The sequence below is a fragment of the Pinus tabuliformis genome, chromosome 7 (assembly GCF_031772625.1).
Source record: "Pinus tabuliformis cultivar Carrire ecotype Pingquan chromosome 7, CPIR1, whole genome shotgun sequence".
Classification (NCBI taxonomy): Eukaryota; Viridiplantae; Streptophyta; class Pinopsida; order Pinales; family Pinaceae; genus Pinus; species Pinus tabuliformis.
The window spans coordinates 1562639737-1562655669 of record NC_142293.1 but is presented as its reverse complement, the minus strand read 5'-3'; positions in this window follow the sequence as shown (position 1 = coordinate 1562655669).

Genomic DNA, 15933 nt, shown 5'->3' with positions numbered 1-15933 from the left:
TTATAGTCCTTTGGGTTCACCTCTAGATGTAGTTTCTATCACTTTTCCCTAGTGTGACCAACAATGTTGTAATGTTTACAATGGTTTGGGATCCTTGCATTAGCATAAAATGGCTATTGTCTTCTTATCCTTCTCCATTTCCATTTCTTCTTCCCCTCCTTGGAATCTTCCTAGTGCTCTTTCTACTTAGAACCACTTAGCTTCTCTTTCTTGTGGCATATTCTTTCTAGATACTATGCCTATAAAAATGCCTACTTCATTATCTTTAGCTTGAAAGGAATCACTTGATTTTGTAGATGGATATCTGGATGCCCTAGATACTTAATGATTACATTTAGGTTCTTAAGAGAGATACCCAACATCATCTTTCTGAACTCAGTGGTGTACTCATGTACATTATACCCCTTCCAATCCCTAAAGTAGTTCCATGGGATCCATTATTCCTATACGTACCATATAGAGTAAAATTAGGACTTAATAATGGTTTTTAAGTCCTCCTACCTAGATATCAATGGATCACCCTCCAACCTAATTGTTTCAGTATGTCTTTCCCACCATTGTAAAACGTGGGAATCTAACTTCAATCTAGTGAATGATATGTTTTATTCCTCATATATATGGTGAATGTTAAATTCAACTTCTAGTTGTTGCAACTGACGATTCAATTTTAATGCATTGATATCAAATTGGTATGGATTTATTCCCACTTTTGCTTGCATCTTGAATAAGGACTATGAAGGTTTAAAGAAACTAAAACTTGGCTTCTCTTTCTCAAGAAATTTACATTCCTTTTATAGGTATTCCTAATATCCCAATTTCCCCCTTGATATCACCTCCATCTTCTCCAAATAGTTTGATATTTCTTTCCAAATATTTGCACTTCCATCCTCACAAATATCTCTCTTTTTGGATCATGAGGGTTATTGTGAACAAACTCATCGAACATGGTTATGGTTCTACGTTTTTATTCTTCAATAGGTTCTTAGATCCCTTGTAAGTTCTCACAAAATGCACTAAAGAAACATGTCTCTTATACCAATATGATATGTAAATTACTGTGGATATTCCACTAGAATAATCCATCATAATAGATATGATAAAATTACTAAAATATATATTATGAAGGTTAATTTTCCTTAGGAGATATATTCTTTGGTTGATGATTTTATGCTTAAATATATGAAATACATGAAATGTGAAGAATAGAGAACAAAAAATACGTATACACACCATCCGAAAAATAATAATAATAATAATAATAATAAATAATAATAATAATAATAATAATAATAATAATAATAATAAATAAATAAATAAAATAAATAAATAAAAATAAATAAATAAAAATAAATAAATAAATAAAAAATAAAAAATAAAAATAAAAAAATAATAATAATAAATAAATAAATTACTCTAGAAAACCCTTGCGAGAGAAAACCCAGCTAGAAGGTGAGGTTACTCTTCTCTCATTCCTCTGCTATAGAAATGTGCAAGTACAAAGAAAGAGGCATTCTCTATAGATTTACCTATGACTTTTTCCCTATAAGGCTACTAGATAAGATAAACCCCTTCTATTTTTCTCTCTAAATTCGCACTCCTAATTTCTCTACCAACTATGAAACAAAATACAACAACATATAATGGAACCCCTACTGCTCGTAGTAGTCTAATCTATAACATAACTTGATAGCCAAATAGGGGTAAGCTTTTTGTTATGAACCATGTGCCTTAAAATTATAAGAAGCCAATAATTGTAGTGCACTTCAATGGGGAAACCTCCTTTTATAGTAAATACGATATATAATACAAGGTTTGACGATCCTAAGACTAATCCTTCTTGGTGTTTATATAGGTGATCCAGGTGGCTCCAGAAATAGAAGTGGTCTTGAAAAAAACTCAAAAAATCAAAGTCATCATATGGAAGTGAAACTAGGACCAAATCATAGTGCTCGTCACCCTCATTCCAACAGTGAAAATGATCCTCAAATCTGAGTTCATATGCTCAAGATATAGCCGATCAAAGTTCTAGTCAAACTAGGCCAAGTGGCAGTCACTAACAAGGCAACAATTTGACGAAGGACGACGCACAAAAAAAGGTGTGTGTGTGTGTGTGGGGTGGTAGGCTACCAACCTCACCACCCCTCCAATGGTTATATTAAAAAATAGCAAGTGGTTGGCGGGTAGTAAAACCCCACCAAACCACTCATGTTAATACATATATCGGGGCACGGTCTATTCACAAACTACCAACGGTCATACCCATTCATAATGTGGAACCAACAAACAAATCAATGTGTGTTATATATAAAACATTTGTTACACTAAAAAGGTTTCGTGGGGTTGGACACCGGAAGCTCCCCCGCTTGCGCGCCTTAAGATAGTACCGCCAACCAACGAGCCAACGACCTGTCCGTTGGAACGTATGTCACAAATTCATTACTTAAACCTCAAATAATTTTCCCATGGGACTGGTGGAGAGCGGAGCGAGGTCCGTGTGTGGAACTAGGAGCGGTCCAAGAGTGGTAGAACCCTAAAGAGGACTATCTTTTGATGTTGAGCAGATTCCTTTGGGGTCCAGAAGTCCCAGTGTCAGAATATGGTCGAGTTTATAGTCACTTGACTCGATTTCGTGCCACGAATCTAATGATGATGTCAGTTTCTGCATATGAGATTTTCATTTTTCTCCCATGACAGAAATTTGAGGTATAAGGGTCATTTATGTAAAGTTGATTGTAATTCATTTTTTCTTCCATTTAATGAAAGAGGCCTCCCTGCTTTGAGCATGGCCCGAAGACATAGCCCACATTGTGAGAACTCCATAATCAAATCATTTGTGTGAATTTGATCTCATGGTTTCTTTATGATTTCCACTTATCTTTCATGTGTTAAGTTACTTGGTTACATGCTCTTTTATATGCAATTTTGTATGCATCCTTGAAGTTAAAAGATCTGAATCAAGTTTGGTATCATAGCAGTTATTATTAATGCGAGTTGCATGAGTGAATTCTAAGAAGGAACAAGCTCCAAAGAGGAGAAGGAAAACTCAAATCCTATGATCCCCAAGTGGGGCATGCACCACGAAGACAAAACATGGAAGATGAAGAAGCTCGAATTGAGGAAGATCGAAATTATCGCAAGATTCTTCACCATGGCAGAGAAAGTTGACAAGTCGTTTGCAGAATATGAGAAGACAATCAAGCTTGAGAAGAAAGAGCCAAATGACCATGCATCGGTAAATCATGAAGGTGGAAGAGGATAGCATCTTGAACCTCCCTCTCCATCCTCTAGTGAAAATTATTCTTCTTCTCAATTCTCATCACTTAATCATGCATTATAGGAATACATCTAAGAAGATATTTTTTAAGCTAGATGTAAAGTTTGATTTGCCCACATATAATGGAGAATGTAATGAAGAGAAAATAAACAATTGGATTAGACAGATTGAGGTTTATTTTTCAATTTAGCAGATCGAGGAAGATGAGGCCAATATCAAATTAGCATATCTTTGGCTGAGTGGAACCGCTGTGGTTTGGTGGGAGAGCAAGTTGCAGAAAGGCAACAAAGACTTGGGTAATCTCCTTTCTTCTTGGTCCAATTTTGTTTTTGCATTAAAAGATCAGTTTTATCCTTTGGGTTATCGACACAAGGCTTTCATGGAATCGAAATATTTGAGGCAAGGAAAGGGTCAAAATGTACAAATATTCACAGAAGAGTTTAGAAAACAAGCACTGAATTTGGGTATTTCATTTGATTCACCTGAAATTGTAACAAATTATATTAGTTTTTTATATAGTTACGTTAGGCATTCTTTGTTGTTATTTGAGCCTACTACTATTTATGCGGTGAATGTGAAGGCCATTCACCTTTAAAGTAGGGGAAATAATGATACGAAGAGCAACCAAAGAAATCATCTTTCAAACTTCATAATGGCAAGTTCAAAGGAAAAGGAAAGGGAAAGAATAAGAAGGAAGCTACAACCAAGAAGGAGGAAGGAGCAAAGCCATCTTGCACACATTGCAAGAAGGAAGGCCATTATGATGAACATTGTTGGAAGTTGCATCTAGAGTTGAAACTAAAGAGATTTGGTTGGAAGAACAAGAAAAATACGGTGGCAACCATGATCCAATTCCAGTGACGAGACACAAATCACAAGAGTAGGAGTACAAGGTACTCTTTCTCTTCATGCTAATGAAAGTTTTGAATTACATTCAAGTACAAGTTCTTTATATGAGTCTCTTGTTAATGAACGAAAGAGCACTGAATTGTTCCACATTAGAGTCATTATGAAACATACTAAAGTGGAAACCTTGTTTGATCCAGGATCACAAGAAAAATTGATTTCAAAATCCTTGGTTAAGAAGTTATGATTAGAGACCAAACCTCATCTGAAACCCTACCTTCTTGGTTGGGTGTGTGATAAAGCAAAATTACATGTAACCAAGCAGTGTAGAGCTATATTTGTGATTGCATCCAAACTAATAGATGAGGTTGATCTTGATATTGTACCCTTGGATATTTGTGGTATTGTATTGGGGAATCCATTTTTGTATGATAGGAAATAATTTTTCTTTTGTCGTGAAAAAAAGTATCATCTCACGAAAAATGAGGTGGAATACATTTTGAGAGATCATCACGCCAAAATCAATGCCATTCTTGTAAGTGCAGATCAGATGAAGATATTGATCAATTCCAGAAAAGGGTGCATGCTCATGGTTGTGAGAGAAAAAATGCAGAGGCATTTGAAGCTTTCCAAGGTTTTGATCCCACTCATAAAAAGGATTTGTATGAAATTGTTTCTAAATACAATGGGATTATCGAGGAACCAAGTGGGTTGCCTCCAAAGTGTGAGAGCCAACATGAGATTCAATTGTAGCATTATTCTCCTTTACCCAACATTGCTATATACAGTTTGTTAGCCATGAGATGAAGGAGATAAATAAGCAGGTATAGCAATTGTTGAACCAAGGGACCATAAGGCCAAGTTCTTCTCCATGTGGCTCACCCATCGTGTTGGTGCCAAAGAAGGATGGAACATGGAGGATGTGCGTAGACTACAGGGCAATCAACAAAATAACGCTGAAGAATTGGTACCCTCTCCCTCACATTGATGATTTATTAGATCAATTGAAAAATGTTGTCTATTTCACAGAATTGGACTTGTGCAGTGGCTATCATCAGGTCAGGATTGCAGAACAAGATGTATGGAAGACTGCATTCATAAGGGGTTATTTGAATGGTTGGTGATGCCATTCAGACTATGGCCACATTCATGAGAATTATGAATGATATTTTCAGACCTTTTCTTTATGATTTTGTACTTGTGTGTCTTGATGACATTCTTGTTTTTAGTAGGACATGGGATGATGATGTGATTCATGTTAAAAAGGTGCTTGATGTTTTGCAAAAAGAAAAATTGTGTGTCAAAATGTCTAAGTGTGAATTTGGTAAGACCTCTTTGGTTTACTTGGGTCACATTGTCGGAGATGGACAATTGAAAATAGATCTTTCTAAAATTTATGTGATTGTAAAGTGGCCTAAACCCACCAATGTTATAGAGGTTCATATCTTTTTGGGCGCAATACAATACCAAAGAAGGTTCATTTCCAACTTCTCTGTCATTGCATCCCCTTACATGCCTTGAAAAGTATGAAGCTAACCTTTCAGTGGGGAGGAAAGCAGTAGAAATCATTTGAAACACTGAAAAAGAAGATCAGTACAACACCAATTTTGGCCTTACCTGACCTCTAGCAGCCTTTTGAGATCGAGACAGATGCTAGTGGATGTGTCATGGGAGAAGTATTGATGCAGCAGATAAAACTTGTATGTTACCATTCAGAGACATTCTCGCAAACTATTTTGAACTATCCCACCTATGACAAGTATTTGTATGCCTTGGTTCAAAGCATGAAGAAGTGGAAGCATTATTTGATTGGCAATGAGACCATCATTCAAATAGATCACTAGCCCTTGTAGTACCTCCAGTTGAAAACCAAGCTTCAACAAGCATGTCATTTCAGATGGATGGGATTCCTCTAGCAGTTTCACTTGATAATAAAATACAAGAAGGGCACCAACAACAAAGTGGCAGATATGCTTTCTCACCCTCCTATTTCTGCATCTATAGTTTTGCAATTTTCTTCACTAGCTTTTGAAAGTTATGTTGAAGAATATGTTGTTGATGATTATCTTAAGGATATTTATACAAAGCTTACTCATGGATCGCAGGTGGACAATTACCATTTGCAGGGAAAGTTGTTATACCACCTTGGAAAACTTTGTATCCTCACCAATGAAAGAATACATGTAATCAGAGAGGCACATACCTCTCTTGTGTCAAGTCATTTTGGTGTAGGGAAAAATTTGTGTCATTTGCAGAGGTTGTGTTATTGGCCTCACATGAAAAATATTGTGAATCTATATGTAAAGGGATGTGTGTAGTGTTTAGTCAACAAGCTCACTAATAGAAAATTGGGGCTGTACACACCACTCCCTATTTCGAGTTGTCCATGGGAAAGTGTGTCAATGGATTTTGTAGGCAGTTTTCCTTTTTCTATGAGAGGTCATGACTATTTGTATGTCATTTTGGATCGATTTAGAAAAATGTGTGTATGAATGCCTTGTAAAAACAAGGTCACTGCAGAGAAGACTGCTCATCTCTTCTTCCATATTGTATGGGTCCACTTTGGGTTGCCCACATCCATTATGTTTGATCGAGACTCTCGCTTTCTTGGAGTGTTTTAGATGAGTTTATGGAGAATGATGGACACCAAGTTGAAGAGGAGCACAAAATTTCCTTCGTAGACCGACGAACAAATAGAGGTTTTCAACCACACATTGATACACTTATTTTGAGGCTATTGTGTCAAGCATCCCAAGTTGTGGGATGAGCATCTTCCCTATGTACAACATGCATACAACTGGGCAATGCATTCATCCACTCAAAGCTCACTGTTTGAGACATGCTTTGGATATTTTCCAAAGGATCCCTTAGACATGGTATTTGGGAGAGATGAATATTCTAGTGGGCAAGATGATAGGGACAAAACACAAAAGTTCATTCAGTGAATTCAGATGATTCACTAGGTAGTGTAGGAGCAGTTGGAGAAAATTCAAGCTCAATACAAATCTCAACATGACAAGCACTGAGTCGATCACCAATTCCAGGTTGGAGACAAAGTGTGGCTCCACATCAGCAAAGACAGAATGAAAGGGGAAGGAAAGAAGTTGAGACCAATCCGATATGGCCCATTCACCATATTAGAGAATATTGGAGACAATGATTTTCATCTCAATTTTCCATCATACATGCAGATGTACTGATCTAAATTCTCTCAGCTACTAGAATTAACCAAGATTTTTTACCTCTGTGATGTTAGTAGAATTGCAAATGAAAAATTATGAAAAACCACATGTGCATACTTTAAAGAAGAGGAAACATAAAGTCAACCATCAAATCAAAGAACACACACACAAATTGATAATGGAATTCGTCCACTGTGGACTACATCTCCGAGCCTGGTGTCAAGAGTGGGGAGGTTGCTTCATTAATTGCTGCAAGATGATGATGAATACATGATGTGTTTTTTTTGTCAATACAAGGAAGGACCCTCCTAAATAGAGTGGCATGTCTCTCAATGATATGTTCTTCTATAAGAAGTCTCACTCATATAAGCTCTCCTTTAGCTTGACAAAATATCAAACTCTCACATGGCGTGGCATACAAGGATCCTCCAACAAAATGGTAAATAAGGATCTGAACATCAATCATTATCTCAACAAAAATCAAAAGAAGACATGCCATCAATGCCTCTTGTAACTCCACTTCTGGGGATGGCCTGAAAATGCACACCTCTATTGAAGAAACACGTTACATGGTTGAATTCCTAGTGAAAAATCATGAAATCTGACTATAAACTCGAACCCGTTCTACTTTGGTCAAAATATAGATCTTAGAGAATAGCAAAGATTCCCCAAAGATTCCTTCCCATGAGTTGACTAGAATTCAGTTGCTCATATGACAAATATGACCTCACCATTGCACTCCTTACGAAAAACGGGTTCAAATGAGTATAAACTCGACATATTTCTAACACCTTCAAAATTTTGCCCCGGAGGAATTCTAAAGATTCCTCATAGATAATATTCTTTGAAATATTCCATAACATATGCTCTAACAATATTCCTAGAATCTTATTGGGATTCATGTCTTCATTGGCTTGTTTGTGCCCTCATCTCTCATGTATTCTCCATGGTCCCTTTGAACCATTTGAATGGCATTTTACAAAAAAGTGTGAGGGTGAATAAGACAAAGTGTGTGGTTAACACAATGGTTGGAATATTTATATTAAGTTACATGTTGTTGGGGAGGTTATGGGTTCCATGGATTCCTAATTTTTCTTTAATATGGTTTTAAAGCCTAATTTTGGTTTTAACATAGTTTTCATATGTCCATATTGTAACGACTCCTAAAACAATAAGAAAAAGGGGAGGTTGCACCATGCTAAGGACACCTGGGCCTAATTTGAGGTTCTATGTGGCACCATGTGATTGGGCCATGCTGTAGTGTCTCATTGGTCCACATCATATTCCGCCTACTTTCCATGTGTTGACTTGTGGTGCTGCCACGCCAACCGCTTATTGGTCTACTTGGTTTGTTGACTATGCTGCCACATCAACTTTGTGGATCTCATTAGGATTTTTGAATTTTTTTCCATGTGGTAGCATATGGGAGTGTCACATGCCATGTGACCAAAACTTTGACTAGCCATAACGTTTCCATACACACTCAGATTGAGGTGCTTTTATGTTGCTGGAAAACTTATGACGAGATCTTCGATCTGATCCTAGTTTCATTGCAATCCAAGGACTTTTATTTTTTGAGTTTTTCTTGAGCCCTCTTTATTTTCTGAATGTTTCTGGAGCCACCTAGATCATGTAATCAATGGTGAATGTTGAAAACTTGAAGCTTTATGAGCCTCTATTGATCATGGACATTGAAGAGGTTGGACAGGTTCCTATAGTGGAAGATTTGCACCTGAATACTTGGATAAACTACTTGAGGACATCATTCTTGACAGAAAGACCAGGACTTCACAACAAGGAGATGTGGAGTACTTTTGTATTGGTTTTAAAGGAATGCATCCAAGTAAGTCTCGTTGGATTGAAAAGGAGAAAGTGAGGGAGCAATACCCTCACTTCCCAATTGAATTATAAATCTTTTGGCAGCCCAAAAGATTATTAGTGGGAGGAATGATCCAGGTGGCTCCAGAAATAGAACTGGCCTTGAAAAAAACTCTAAAAATAAAAGGCATAATATGGAAGTGAAACTAGGACCAGGTCATAGTGCTTGTCTCCTTGATTCCAATGATGCGAACATCACTCAAATCTGAGTTCATATACTCATGATATGGATGGTCAAAGTTCTAGTCAAACTAGGCCAAGTGGCAGTCACTAATGAGGAAAAACGAAAGGACGACGCAGGGAAAATGGCAGTCACAAAGGGAAAATTTATCACCTCTTTAATTTTCCCAGTGACCCTTAAAAACTTACAACAAAATTTCAACTATTATTGTAATAAAAATAAAAAACAAATATATGTGTGGTGTGGCGAGCCGCCAACCCTGCCACCCCTCCAACGGTTATATTAAAAAATAGTAAGTGGTTTGCGGGTGGTCAAACATTGCCAACCCACTTATGTTAATACATATATCAAGGCATTGTATATTCACAAACTGCCAACGATCATACCCATCCATAATGATGGAACCAACAAACAAATCAACGTGCACTATATATATAACATTTGTAACACTAAAAAGGTTCCGTGGGGTTGGACCCCGAACCTACCAGACTTGTGCGCCTTAACATAGTACTACCAACCAATGGGCCAATGACCCGTCCCTTAGAACCTCTGCCACAACTTCATTACTTAAACCTCAAATCATTTTCCCATGGAACCGACGGGGAGCGAAGTGGGGTCTGGGTGCAAAACCAGGAGCGGTCCAGGAGTGGTGAAATCCTCAAGAGGGGTATCTTTTGATGCTAAGAAGATTCCTTTGGGGTCTAGAAGTGCAAGTGTCATAATATGGTCAATTTTATAGTCATTTGACTCAATTTTGTGCCACAAATCCAATGGTGATGTTCATTTCTACATCTAATATTTGTATTTTTCGTCCATAACAAAAATTGGAGCTATAAGAGTCATTTATGTAAACTTGATTGTAATTCATTTTGCTGCCATTTAATGAAAGAGGCCTCCCCACTTTGAGCAGGGCCGGGAGACATAGCCCACATTGGGTGAACTTCGTAATCAAATCGTTTGTGTGCCTTTGATCTCATAGTTGCTTTATGATTTCCGCTTCTTTTTGATGTGTTAAGTTATTTGGTTACATGCTCTTTTATATGAAATTATGTATGCATACTTGAAGTTAAAAGATCTGGATCAATAGGAGACAAAGTGAACAATTATAATGAAAGGGTATGATGAAATTTCCTAACCTATATAACAATATAATGATATAAACATAATAATTCAATATATAGAGGTTAATAAGGGGTTTTAGGGTTAACATAGGACATAACATGCCCCTCCCATTCAAACAAGTTTCATCCTCAACATTAGACTAACTGCAGGTGTTTCTGTGTGAATGAAGCATCTTCCCATGGCATCTCTTCCATTGGTAGGTTCTTCCATTTAATGAGGCACTCAGTAATTTCTCAATTTCTTACTTGTTTAATCCTTGTTTCTAGAATTATTTCTAGTTCTAGTATGATGTTCTCTCTTCATTAATCTATGGTAAAATAATATGAAGTGGTATCTTGTCACCAATTACCTTGTTTAAGAAAAAAACAGGAAGGTTGGGTGTAAATATGAAGATGGAGGAAACTCCAATTTATAAGCATAGTTTCAATCCTCCACAACACCTTATACAAGCCATAACACCTTGATGCTAATTTATTGTCCTACTTTTGTACCTTGAGGGACACATATTTATATGGTTGAAGTCTCACAAATATCGGATCCCCCGCCTTGAATTTGCTCACTATGAGGTTGAGATGCATTTTGTTTCATCCTATTTCGTGTTATAACAAAGTTATATTTCAATAGTTTGAGAACCCCCTATTCGTGCCCTATGTGGTCTCCACTACTTGAGCCTTTATAGTCTCTTTCAAGGGTGGTGTGATGGATGAAGGATGATATCCATAAAGTGACATAAATGGGGAATTTTTTTTATGAAGTATGGAAGGATGTGTTGTACTGGTACCATTGTTCCAATGGAAATCACTTAACCTGTTGTGTTTGTTTAACATATCTAAATAAATGTAGATATCCTTCTAAACAGTTATTCACAATCTCAGTTTTCCAATTGAATTGAGGATGGTAAGATGATTTACGAACCAATTGAGTACATCCAATATTTTCAAGTGAAAATTGGATCTTTGTCACCTACATAATCTTTGGGATTCCATGTAGCATTTCGATTGTTTCGATGAATATTTATTTCATTGTAATTTATTTAAAAGGATGAGAAAGAGAGAAAAAATGGGCATACTTTTTCATTCAAACTACCACTACAATAACGAAATTCTTTCCTTAAAATTTGGCTAAATCTATAGTAAAATCCATTGATATTTATTCCCAACATTTGGTGGTATAACTAATGGTTGTAGGATCCCTAAGGTCTTGATTGTCTCTCCCTTATTTTGTTTACATACCCCACATTCAACCTCGAACATTTTCACATCTTGTCAAGCTAGGAAGGTAACTCCTAATGTGTGTTTTCCATTAGGGTGAACATCATTATATACAAGCATAATGGTGACCTTTTGGATTCCAATTCCAAGGTCTTTTCCTATTCTAACTAATCAAATTTATCTGGTTACATATTTACATATTATCACCAAATCGCTAAGGATTGGGTGTCTAACATTCTTCCCCTTAATTTAAAGGGGTGTTTGTTAATCAAAGCATCATTTTGAACCTTTCAAACTTTTTTCTTCTAATAGATTTGGTGAATATGTCTACAATTTTATTATTTTTGGAACAATGTCATAGGTGAATAGTCTTGCCCTCTACATGATGTCAATTCAAATGATACTTTATGTTGATATTTCTGGTTTGATCATGGAATTTCGAAATATTTTCCAACTTAATTGAAGAAGTATTATCAGTTGGAAGAGGAGTAAACCTCACATGTTTCTCTTGTAAATCTTCAAGAATTTTCATAAGCCATACAATCTTGGTTGCTTCTACAACTACCACATATTCTCCCTATGTTTTGGAATATACTAGAATTGATGGTTTGTGTGACCTCTACGAGACAACTTTTGATCCAAGAAGCATAACATAGCCTAGAGTAGACACTCAATTTTCCTTATCTTCATCAAAGTCTGAATTAGAATATCCAATCAAGATGGAGTCATCCACGTATGAATATTTGGGTCCAAAGTATTGAGTTCCTTTCAAGTACTTTAGAACTCTTTTTGCAACAAACCAATGCCTCTCACAAGGCTTTTGCATAAACCTAGAAAGGATTCCATCGTAAAAAGAAATATATATTATCTAGTAGTGGTGAGGAAAATATGACTTCCCATGAGTTGTCTATACTTGGTTACATCCTCAAATTCATTTCCTTATTTAGATGTGAGCTTCATATTTTGTTCCATAGGAGTGGACAAAGGATTGTATTCAACCATGCCAAACTTGTTTAACGATTCTCAAATGTACACATTTTGAGATAGGAATATATATCTTGGATGTTGGGTCACTTCAATGCCAAAATAGTAATGAAGGTGCCCCAAATATATCATCTCAAAACCATTCTTCAATTCTTTTTTTATGGATGCAATATAATTTTCATTGTTCCTTGCTATCAACTGTTAGGATATTCCGACACATAGGAAATAGTTAAGTATAACTTGGTCTAGTGTAGAGTTAGGTAAAGTGTGTTTCTTTACTATGTAATTTGTAACTTACAATCCGACAGTCACGATATGTTCTAGACATGAAGTGATCCGACAATTCATTCTCTCCTCGGTATTACCAACACTTGATCTATGGCTTAACACCCGATTGGTCCATGATATTTATTTAAAGAGCATGGAGGATCATTTGTAGGCTGACCGTTTATTTGGTCAATTTAGTGTTGTAAATTTCTCTACATAAATTATCAATCCGGGTATCGTAAACTGATGAAGTATAGTGCACTGTTTGTGCTAGCTAACCCTTCTTACTTCGTTGTTTTTATGTTTTATGTTGTTTTGGGGGTTTTTGGTCTTTTAATTCTAATGATTTACAATGTAAATTATCAAAACTAAATCTAACTTTCTTAAAGACTGCTAAAAATATAAAAATGAAACAAAGCTAAGAAAGAAATGAAAACAAAGCTAAGAAATATATGGAAACAAAGCTAAAAGAAATGAAAACAAAGTTTCTATTCTTATTTTACCATTATTTCCAAATCATGAATTAAAACTGAAAGTGAAATTTTCAATTGATGTCTAACTAATTATAGAAATAAAACTAAATGAAATACTTGGTTACTCTGCCTCTCAATTTTGGGAGAAAGTCTCCTTGGGATGACATTTGAGTAATTATGTACTTCATTAATCTAAGAGAAAGAAAATACAAAGATGTGGAAATAACTCATTGCATAGATGAAATGTTCAACCACTTAGTTAAGGATGAATTATCAACTTGAAGGGTTTTCCATAAACATTCATTAACACCACGAGTTAGTATTTAAACTAAAAATGAAATGGTAAAGATAGTAAATGACACTGATCAGTTTAATTGAGAATTTAAACTAGCAAAACAGTGAATGAAGTAAACTATCCAACAGTGTATCCTTATCATTCTTCAATCCTACTCTCATCCTGAAACAAGGTTAGTTTTTAATTGAAGAAACAAGATTACACTATTGAGTTCTATCTTCTAAACTACTGATAAGAACTAAAAAGAAATCAAGCTAATGGAAATTGCTCTAAATTATAAACACTGTTAGTAAGAAAATGATTATAAACACTGTTTTAGAAAGAAAATGATGAATTTACAATTAACAAGAAGAAGAAAAATAAATAAAATGAAACCTTCTTTAGTGCAAGGGCCCTCTGCAACTGATTAGGCTACGCTTGCTCAATCAACTCCAAGAAAACTCCTTCAGATGTTCATAAAACATATGGTCTTCTCATATTAAAACAGGGACACAAAATGCCCAAAAATTACAAAGTCTAGAACTTCGATTTCACATTAAAACTATTACTAACTTCTTCGGTCCCTTACACAAGTATTTATAAGAAAAATCATATAACTGTTTGTGGAGAAAAGCATGCTACAGCCAAACATGTAGAAGATAGATATGCAGGAATTTCTTCCTGGTTGCTGGAGAAATAAATCCAAGACATGGTGGCTGTTGGATTCATTTGTACAGGTGGTTGTTGGAGTCTGTAGGTACAGGTAGTTGCTCTGGATAACACTTCCCATCACTGTGAAATGCATTAATTAACCATGAAACAGAGTCCTGTTACCCTCGGTCTCTTTTTGTTTGACTTATCCATTGACCGTAGTCTTATGCCATCTTCTTTGTTGACCTGGGCTGAATGAATAGGACAGGGTCCATGTCATGATGATTTCAAAGCTGCCCATGTGGCTAGTTTCTCCTTCTGACACCTAGAACTTGTTAGAGCATGGAGGTAGTTGCGGAACAGCTGGTTAGCTGCAAAATAGGTTGCATTCCGTAGCTAATATACAAAAATTTATTCAAATAGCAAAACATAAAAAGCATAACATGTAAATCACTAAATGTCCTCCTCAAGACAGTATATACCAGTTATTAGTGATGAGAATGCATCTTTCTTATGGAAAAACAAAGAAAAGGAATGAGAAGAGTTGTTAGGGAAAGAGTATTTTGAGGCTCAACATATCCCCACTGCAAAATCATTGCATGTCCCCATGCAATTTTCAAAAATGTGAAATCTTTCTCCTATGCAACTATTCACACTTCTGCCACACATCCAGATTTCTTTTCTTACTTCTCCTTGCACTGACTGCCATCCTGGGCTTCTTCATAAGAAGTCTGTATTTGAGGTTGATAAGTGTTCTGCTCAAATTCCTATTTTTCCTCTTCAGCTTCCTATTTTTCTTGTACCATAATCCTAGGTGCAACATTGTGTTTTCATGAATGGCTTTATCCAACTTGTTCTGTTCCCTCAAGGTTTCATTTTCTTTTTGAATATGCCTGTTCAAAATCTCTAACTCAAAGATTTCTTGTTTGAGAGAGCTAGTTAGAGGTTCTTGTGGATTGACAAGCTGCTCTAGATTGGTTGAGGATCCTGGATCCATTGAGGTATCCTTTCTCTCTAATGACTCTATGTAGTCATAGATTTGCTGCTGTACTGGATCTATGCCAGGAGAAGCTCTGCTTGGGCTACCTTCAAAATTCTGTGGAGGAGAGTTTTGTGGACTATGTTCAGGTGGAATACTGTCAGGAGATTGAACTGGGGTTTCTTCCTCTAAGTTTATGAACTGGGCTCCTTTTGATGTTACCTCCTCACCTTACCTCGGAGTCTAGAGCTCCTTCTCAGGTTTTGGAAGCTTATGTTTCTTCTCTTGTGTCCTTCTTCCTCTTCCCTATCTCCTTCTTTTTCTTGATTTTCTCCCTAATCTTGGTCAGTCTTTTGGGGAGTAATTGTTCTCTTCTTGTGGTGATGAAGGTTCAGGAATATCTTCATTAATTTCTTCAGCTCGCTCTTTCATTTTTCCTTTCTGTTTAGTCTGCTTTCTAACCTCTGGTTTAGAAGCTGTCTCTGCATCATTTTTTGTGAGGAGGTTCCAGATTTGTTTTGAATGTTAATGCTGATCTTTTCCTCCTACTTTTCTTAACATGACTCTCCTCAGGTGACTCTAGAGCATCCTGGAAAAAATTTCTTACCAAG